Source organism: Cetorhinus maximus, unplaced genomic scaffold (assembly GCF_964194155.1).
Source record: "Cetorhinus maximus unplaced genomic scaffold, sCetMax3.hap1.1 HAP1_SCAFFOLD_2499, whole genome shotgun sequence".
In the NCBI taxonomy this organism is placed as follows: domain Eukaryota; kingdom Metazoa; phylum Chordata; class Chondrichthyes; order Lamniformes; family Cetorhinidae; genus Cetorhinus; species Cetorhinus maximus.
In genome coordinates this window covers 13273-21831 of record NW_027598437.1, presented here as the reverse complement: position 1 = coordinate 21831, position 8559 = coordinate 13273, and the positions used below count along the sequence as shown (strand labels likewise).

Sequence of the window (8559 nt, the reverse complement as noted above, 5' to 3'; positions counted from 1 at the left end):
TCTCACGTGTCGGTGCAGACTCGATGGGCTGAAGGGCCTCTTCTGCACTGTGTGATTCTGTGATTCTGTGAAATCAGCCCTGACAATGAGACTGAGACCATTGTGAAAAAAAAAGGATTTATTAGAAAAGACAGAATTTGAACGGAATCTGGATTTACACGTGGGTGATCTTATGAAGTTTAATGTGTTTCTCAAGGCACTTATGCCTTGAATTTATCTTAACCTGCACAAGCACAACCTGGACAGCAGGAGTCAGTACAACACTTGAAAGACTGTCATTTAACACTGAGCAGCATGACAGACATCATGAACTGGACACAATTCAATGTGATGATAAATAATACTTCATTACATTCTTTCTCCCATTCAAGCAAATTCTAACGGTCGAAATAATCATTGAAAACATAGCAAGAAATAGATACTCAAAATTCTAGTCACACAGACTTGAGTTAGTTCAACTTGGTTATATAATATTAGATTATATTACAATGATTGTATTAATTCATGGGATGTGGGTGTTACTGGTAAGGCCAGCATTTATTGCCTATTGCTTATTGCCTGTGAGAAAGTGGTGGTAACAATATAAGAGACAACATGAAGGAAAGGGAAAACGCATGCAAAAATGCAAAGAAAAAATGGCACAGGTCCTGGTGAAGAACAGCAAAGGATGACAAAACAGATACAAAAAAGGAATCATGAAAAGAAACTTGAAAGCAACATCAAAATCAACACAAAAAGCTTTTACGAAAAGCTTGTTAAGAAAAAGATAATGTGGGCCCCTTAGAAACTGATAGCGGTGATATTGTTAATGAAAGTAAAGAAATGGTGGGCATGTTGAATCATTATTTTGCTTCAGGATTTACAGTGGAGGACAAGGACAGCATGTCAACCATCTCAAGAAAACTAATATTGGATCAGGGACAGGGACTCACTATAATTACTGTGCACAAATTAAGAACATTAAAGGAAGTAATGACATTAAAATGTGAAAAATCCCCAGGATCAGATGGTTTTCATCCGAAGGTTTGAAAGGAAGTACATGAAAACATCACCAATCCCCGAAATATAATCTTCCAAAAGTTCTCTTGAATTGGAAGGCATTTCTTTATTTTGGAACGCTGGCCTTTATATCCCAGGGACTAACATACAAAGGGTGAAGTCAATGGAAGCCCTAGTTAGTCAGCAGTTGAAGAACTGTGCTCAGTTCTGGCTTTCACAACTCATAAAGGGTATGTTATCCTCAGAGGGACTGCAGCCTAGGTTTACGAGAGTGATATTTGTACTCCAAAGCACATTCTTTCTGCTGGTTGGGAATCTAAGGGTGGAACCATCTGCTCCAGCTGCCCAGCAGGAATCACGCCCACTTTGCAGCCCTTCACCAGACTTAGTCCAGAACGGAAAGTTCCACACTAAGGGAGGAACTTTCCCAAATTTGCACTAAGTGCAGTAACAGGTGGGTAAAATGGAGGGCTGCCCGCCAATGGCGATGGTGGGTTTCACGTTGTATTGTCCCAAACCTGCCTCATTATTTATGCATTCCCGGGAAACACACCATTTCCATGGCGGGTGGCTCCTCATTAGCCCGTCCACCATCACCCCACTGTTGCATCGCGCTGGACGCCATGTTTAAAGGCCAGTTGCAAGCACAGAGCTCATTGCTTCCAGCTCACCACTGCTGCCCGGGAGACATGGCCCTCAAAGTCAAGAAGGCTGCAGCCCCGCAGTTTAATGACGGGTCCCTCAAGCAACTGCTAGATGCTGTGGAGGCCCATCCGGCTGTCCTGTACCCCCACTCTGGCCGCAGGATGGGCGGCAATGTGACCAACCTGGCTTGGGAGGCGGTCAGTGCCAATGCCCTTCAGAAGAGGACACAAAGCAGTTCTACAAGAGGATGAGACCTAGCTGTAGGTCAGGATCACAATCTGGTGAGCACATCGCACTGTGTGATCCACAGCAGGCGGAGGCAGGGACTCCCCAGGTGTCTGGCACTCAGAGGACTGCTGGAGGCCACAAATTCACTGAGTCCGAGTCAGATGACGAGCCTCTTGACTCGGTCATGTCACAGTTGCTGGAGCTGCAAAGGCAAGCTCGGGATCATCAGGAAGGGATGTCCGCTGCACTCCTCAGATTGGAAGGCACGATGGAGGAGTCTGCTCACCTTCAGGCTGAGGTGATAGCGCCAGCATGCCAACGCACCAAGGGCAACATTGGTAGGATGCCGGCCGCCATGGAGACCTTGGTCCTCATCGCATGTAGTCCTCATCCTCTTGCGATTAGTGACTATTAGGGCCTCCACTGCATCTCCGTGACAGGAGCATTCTCACAGAGGGGACTGGCACTGAGATAAGCCAGACTGGAGTCAAACGTTCACAAATGCGATGTGAGGAACTTTGGGGTCACCTCACTGCATGTCGTCATCATCCTCCACAAATCTGGCAGCTATGAGGGCCTCCCCAGCATGCCTGCCTTATCTAGCCAGTGCAAGAGCCTCATCCCCATCATCGTCGCCTCTCAAGTACCTCCTCAGCCTCATCCCCATCGGCATCTTACTCATCGGAGGAGATGTGCAGCTCCTCCATCTCCCCCTCAGCCAGCTCCTCTCCCCGTTGCAGCGCCAGGTTGTAAAGGGCGCAGCAGACGACGACGATGCGTGACACCCTCTGCGGACTGTATTGCAGGGCTCCACCAGACCAGTCCAGGTACCGGAACCCCATCTTCAGCATCCTGATGGTCTGCTCCCCCAAGTTGCGAGCTGCAGCATGAGCCTCATTATAGCGTCACTCTGCTGCAGTCTGAGGCCACCGCATGGGTGACATCAGCCACGGCCCCTTGTCCCCGAGGAGCCATCCCTGCAGCTTCTCTGGACCCTGGAAGACTGCAGGGATCTGTGACCGACTGAGGATGTAGGCATTGTGCACACTACCTGGAAACTGTGTGCACATCTGCTGGATGCGCACCTGGTGGTCACACACCAGCTGGATATTCAGTGAGTGGAAGCCCTTGCGGTTGATGAAGTTCACTGAGTGCAGCGACGGAGATCTGAGTGCCACATGAGTGCAGTCAATCCTACCCTGCACCTGTGGGAATCCCGAGATCAGGGCGAATCCAATGGCTCTTGCATCCTGGCTGTCCCGGTCCCAGGCGAAATGTACAAAGTTTTGTGCCCTTACAAAGATGGAATCCGTGACTTCATGGATGAATTTGTGGGTGGAGGCTTGAGAGATTCCATGGAGGTCACCTGCAGAGCCCTGAAAGGTGCCACTGGCACAGAAATTGAGCACCACAGTCACTTTCACAACCATTTGCAGTGGATGCCCTCCATGTGCCTGTGGCACCAAATCCTGCAGTAACTGGCAGATGTGAGCAACCAGTTCCCTAAACATTTGCAGTCTTTGGCGACACAGGTTCCCGGCCATCTACAGGAATAAAAGCTGGTATCTATGGACCATGGGTGTCGCTCGGTGCTGGTCTGCGACGGCTCACTGTGGTTCTTCAGCAGCGTGTGCGGGAGCCTCAGCTGCCCCTTCTTGCTGAGTTTGCTGCTCCTGCATCTGTGCAGCCAGGAGCCTCAGTCACTCTCTCCTCCGTCATCCTCACACTCTGTAGGCCATCAGACGCACAGCTAGTTCACCAGGCTCTATGATCCTCATGTACTGTTTCTGCAAGATGAGAGAGAGAGACACGTGGTTAGCCTGGGTCCTGGTCCTGGTTTAGTGTTACAGCCTCTTAACACTTCCCGGAGAGTGCTGGCCACCACTTGGATGGCCAGAGATTAGTGCGCTGCATTGCTGCCCTGTTAGCTTGAACCATGGGGGAGACTGGTCCAAACCAGGAGGCTGACATTGCAAGGGGCTGTGAGCGCCTCCAGCAGTGACTGCTCCATGGCTGGTTTTAGTGAGGAGATTGTACAATATGTGCAGTCCAACTAAAGTGGGTGCGGGAACATGGGGGTGACTGGTACAAATCGGGATGCAGAACTTGGTGGCATTTTGATGCCTCGGCATTGCTTGAGTGGGCAGATAAGCTTGGAACTTGAGCCCAATCATATCAATGTGTCTGCACCTGAACTGTCTCAGGTCACTTTCTACAGGTTTCCTGAATGCGTGGCCACTTCCTTTGCCCACCCTAACCATCCCCCACCTCGAATGGTTGTGCGCTATATTCAAGGGCAGAGCGAGCCATGCCCCCCCACTCCCCCTCACCCTGCCCCCCCACCCCCTTCCCCACACCCCCCCGGCCATCAATCGCCTCAGAGTCACTGCCCTTAAACCACCATCTCCTCACAAGTCGCCTCAATGACAAGGCTGCACCTCCCCCACTTCTCCCCCTCCACCTCACAAGTTACCTCAGAGGAAGGGCTGCACACTTCCACCCCCCCCAGCTCCCCCTCACCCTGAGAAGTCACTTCAGAGGCAGGGGGCACTCAACCCCGACCCACCAGCGCACCTGAAGCCTGCAAAGCAACAGGCCACCCCGGCAATCTCTGTAGAACATTGCTGTGCGCTCATCTCCAGTTCACCCAAAGTGAAGGCCGCCAAGTGCACGTTGCCTCTGTGCTGTTGTGAAACACGTCAGCGTGCTTTCCCACCAAGGTGGAGGGATGATCCAGTGTGGGAGCAAGAGCCTGGCAGGATGGCCTGATAATGATATGCTGATGTCTCCCAGCTCGGTGCAAGGTTTTACCCATTCTTTTGAATGGTTTATTCAACAAATGCAAATTGCGCTTTCCCTTTTAATCCTAACGTTTATCTAATTAACATCTCAAAACTACTAAACATCAAAGCACCCAAACTAGCTGGCTTTAATCTAATTAAGACACACATAGACACACACATAGACACAGACCCTAAAACAATTCCAATTTAAAAATAATTTCCAATAGCATTATAGACATTAATCTCTTCATGACGGTGGGTAGCAGCTCATGAATAAACTGCTGCTGGTGTTGCAGCCCTGTGCAGGTCCTCACCGTGTGAGGTAATGCACTTGGGGACAGCTAACAAGGCAAGAGATTACACTATGAATGGTAGGACCCTGGAAAGCACTGAAGATCAGAGGGACCTTGGTATACAAATCCACAGATCCCTGAAGGCAGCAGCACAGGTAGTTAAGGTGGTTAAGAGGCATATGGGATACTTGCCTCTACTAGCAGAGGCATTGAATATAAGAGCAGGGAGGTTAGGCTGGAAATGTATAAAATGCTAATCAGCTGGAGTACGAGGTGCAGTTCCGATCACCACATTATAGGAAGGATGTGATTGCACTGGACAGGTTGCAGAGGAGATTTACCAGGATGCTGCCTGGGCTGGAGGGTCTGAGCTATTAGGAAAGATTGGATAGGCTGGGGTTGTTTTCCTTGGAGCAGAGAAGGTTGAGAGGGGACCCCGATAGAGGTGTATAAATTTTTGAGCGGCATAGATAGGGTGGATAGGGAGGCATTTTTTCCATTAGTGGAGTGGTCAATAGCCAGGAGGCATGGATTTAACTAAGGGGTAGAAGGCTAAGACGGAATTTGAGGAGAATTTTTTTTCACCCAGAGGGTGGGAGTCTGGAACTCACTGCCTGAGAGGGTGGTTGAGTCAGAAACTCTCGTACTATTTAAGAAGTATTTAGATATTCACTTGCGTTGCCATAACCTCCAAAGCTATGGGTCAAACACTGGGAAATGGGATTAGTGTAGTCACATCTTTGTTGACTAGTGCGGATATGATGGGCCAAATGGCCTCCTTCTGTGCTGTAAATGTCTGTGTGTTTAAGAGTCTAGAGCTAGTGGCCCAATCAGGGAGGCAGCAACCTCAGCAGCATCATCAGGGACAGAGACCGCTGCTGAGGAAGGCCAGGGTGCTGCAGCCTACACCAGGTAGGCCAGAGAAATGGAAGGTAAACTTTAAAGGTATCCTGATGGAGGGGAGACACCTCTGACCAAATCTGGGCCCAGTGAGCGGACCTTCCATGTCTGCATCCCAGTTTTGATTAAAAAATACCATCTCCCACCACCCTACTAAGTGAGTTCCAGACTCTCATCTCCCCTACTAAGCTGCTGTGGGAGCACTCAGCACTTGCACTCAGCTGGTGGGATTGGGGGGTGAGGGAGTGGGATTGATCCACCATCAGGAAAATGCTAATGGGCTGGTAAAATGGCCCTTAAAGGGGCATTTCAATATTTCAATCTGTTTTCCCCCTCCTTGTAGCGGGGATTCTATCCAAAGTTGCTCCCGTGTTTGGTAAAGTTCCTTGATACCAGGTTCACATCGGGGAGCTGATCCCAACCCGCTCCCTGTATTTTTCCGGCCCCACCCCAGCACCGCTTTCCTTCCTGCCTCCTGGTGCTGGGGAAATTCAGCCCATTGAGTTAATGCATGGAATTATTTAACTCACCATTTATTTATCATTCAACGACTGAGAGTCCTCGATTTCTGAGGATTCTACATCAACATAAAGATGATCAACACTCAGAACAGAGTACCAAGTCCATGCAAGTTGATCCCATTGCTGTATGGGTAGCTCCGATTAACTGAAGAACCAGTGATATTACTGCAATGAGAGAAACACAGTGATCTGATGAGGGAAATCAGGAATAGCTGAGGATTCAGGATAATTAAATGGAGGGAGAGCAAATTGTGTTAGGAGTGAAATTGCTGTAATTCTGGACATCACTGTCATTTACTTCAGAGACTTGAGTACATAATATAGGCTAATACTGCAGTGCAATAACTGAAGGAGTGCTGCACTGTCAGAGGTGCACAAATCACCCATTAAAACAAGATCCCAGCTGCATCTTCAAGTCAATGTAGATCCATAGCAGTAGTTAAAGAAGGGTAGGGGACGTCTCCCAGTGTTTTCTCCAACATTTATCCCTCAACCAACAGCTCCAAAAACGGATTAACTGATCAGTCACTTCATTTGCTGTTTTTGAGATCTTGCTGTGCACAAAATGGCTGCTATGTTTATTTATGTTGCCACAGTGAATGCATGTTAAATGTGTTTCCTTGGTTGTGGAACAATTTGCATTCTCCTGGGGCCCTGGAAGATGCCAAATCAACACAATGTTTTTGAATTTCTAATGATTAACAGGAGCTCAACGTCCTGATGTTTTAGTGCCGACCATTTCAGTCAGTTCCAAAAGCCGCCTGCACCACTCTCTGTGCATTCTCTGTTAATTCATTCAGTGCATCAGTCAGCAGTTTGTGGCTCACAGAAATTGATGATCCTGCTCCAAAGATGGAACCAACGTTTGGGATGGTGTCAAGGACGACTTCAGCTGTTACAATGCCAACTGAAACGGAACCCATTAATATTGTTATCACAAATTGTTCATTTATTTCACCCACCAGGGGAGTTTTCACCACTGCTTTCAGATCATTGACAGATTTCCCTGCCATGTTTGCCAGTTTTTGAAGAGAGACATCATCCAGACCCAGACATTGATGGAAATGTATTATTGCAGTAACCAGAGCCTGAACGTTAAAATAAAATGACAAGCCAGGAATTGGAACAGCTCCCACTGCTCCCGAGTGTGCTGCAAACATCCAGATTTGTTCCTTTAGCTCTTTTATTTTCTTCTCTATAATCCCCAGTGTTGTGTTTGGAAGTGACAGAATGACAACACCCTTCCCTGAATTCTTAAGGATATCTGGGAGGCTTTTGTTTAATGCTGGAAAATCAAACTCATTGACTTTAAAGTTTGATATCAGGAAAACAGTGAGTGATGGTATCCCCTCCTCTTTTAAGCTGCACACACAGTAATTCCTGATCTTTTCTAGTTCTTCATCTGTGTTATGCTTCCTAGCCTCCATTTCAAAAGTATTTAAATCGCTGTCGATTTTAGAGCGAATCAAGTAGAAATTCTTCCCCATTCGCTTAATCTCTTTGGTGAGTTCTACATCATTTTCTGTGAATCTAGACCATGAGATAATGATGAAGAAATCGTATCTTTTCAATCATATTTTTTCAATTGCATTTTCTTCATGTATTTATCTGCTGGAAATTGTTTAGTCCTAATTCCTGGCAGCTCCCTCAAAAAAATTTTCGGCAGGTTGGGATGCTTGTATCCGGTTGGCTCCATTGTGGTTAACGTGTTCCCAGTTTCAGTTACTCCCTCATAATCACTCCGGAGTCCTCTCATCGCATTGATGAAGGTGGATTTCCCTGCGCCTGATTCTCCTGTCACTACGATGTTAAACTCTGTATTGTCCAGATCCTTTAACTTCTTCTGTATCACTGGAGTGAGTAACTGCCTCCAGCCCACCTGTTTTACAATCCGACTTCAGTTTGTTGAGATCTTCCTGACTGAAGAATGAGGGGGTTGAAGACTGGGCCATCCGATCCCTGTGGAAAAGAATGAGTGATTTACACTGTGAGTAATTTCTGCAAACCGTGTGAATCTATAGTCAAAGATAGAAGGAAAACTAGAATCAGAATTTATTGATTTAAAACAGAAAATACTGGTGGAAAGGGTGGAGTGAACTGAAACACAAAGGAATTTCTCACTCTGTAACGTTGATGATCTCTTTATCCCCATCCTTCGTTCCTGCTTTCAATGCTCCTGGAACACCTGTT

The 8559-nt window shown here is 47.5% G+C and overlaps 1 pseudogene across 1 annotated transcript; it reads right to left on the bottom strand.

Annotated features, from left to right (window-relative positions):
• Positions 1-6377: 6377 nt before the first annotated feature.
• On the bottom strand, positions 6378-8321 carry LOC144677375 (interferon-inducible GTPase 5-like; annotated as a pseudogene). Its single transcript, XR_013575646.1, has one exon. The product of XR_013575646.1 is annotated as an interferon-inducible GTPase 5-like (transcript).
• Positions 8322-8559: the final 238 nt, after the last annotated feature.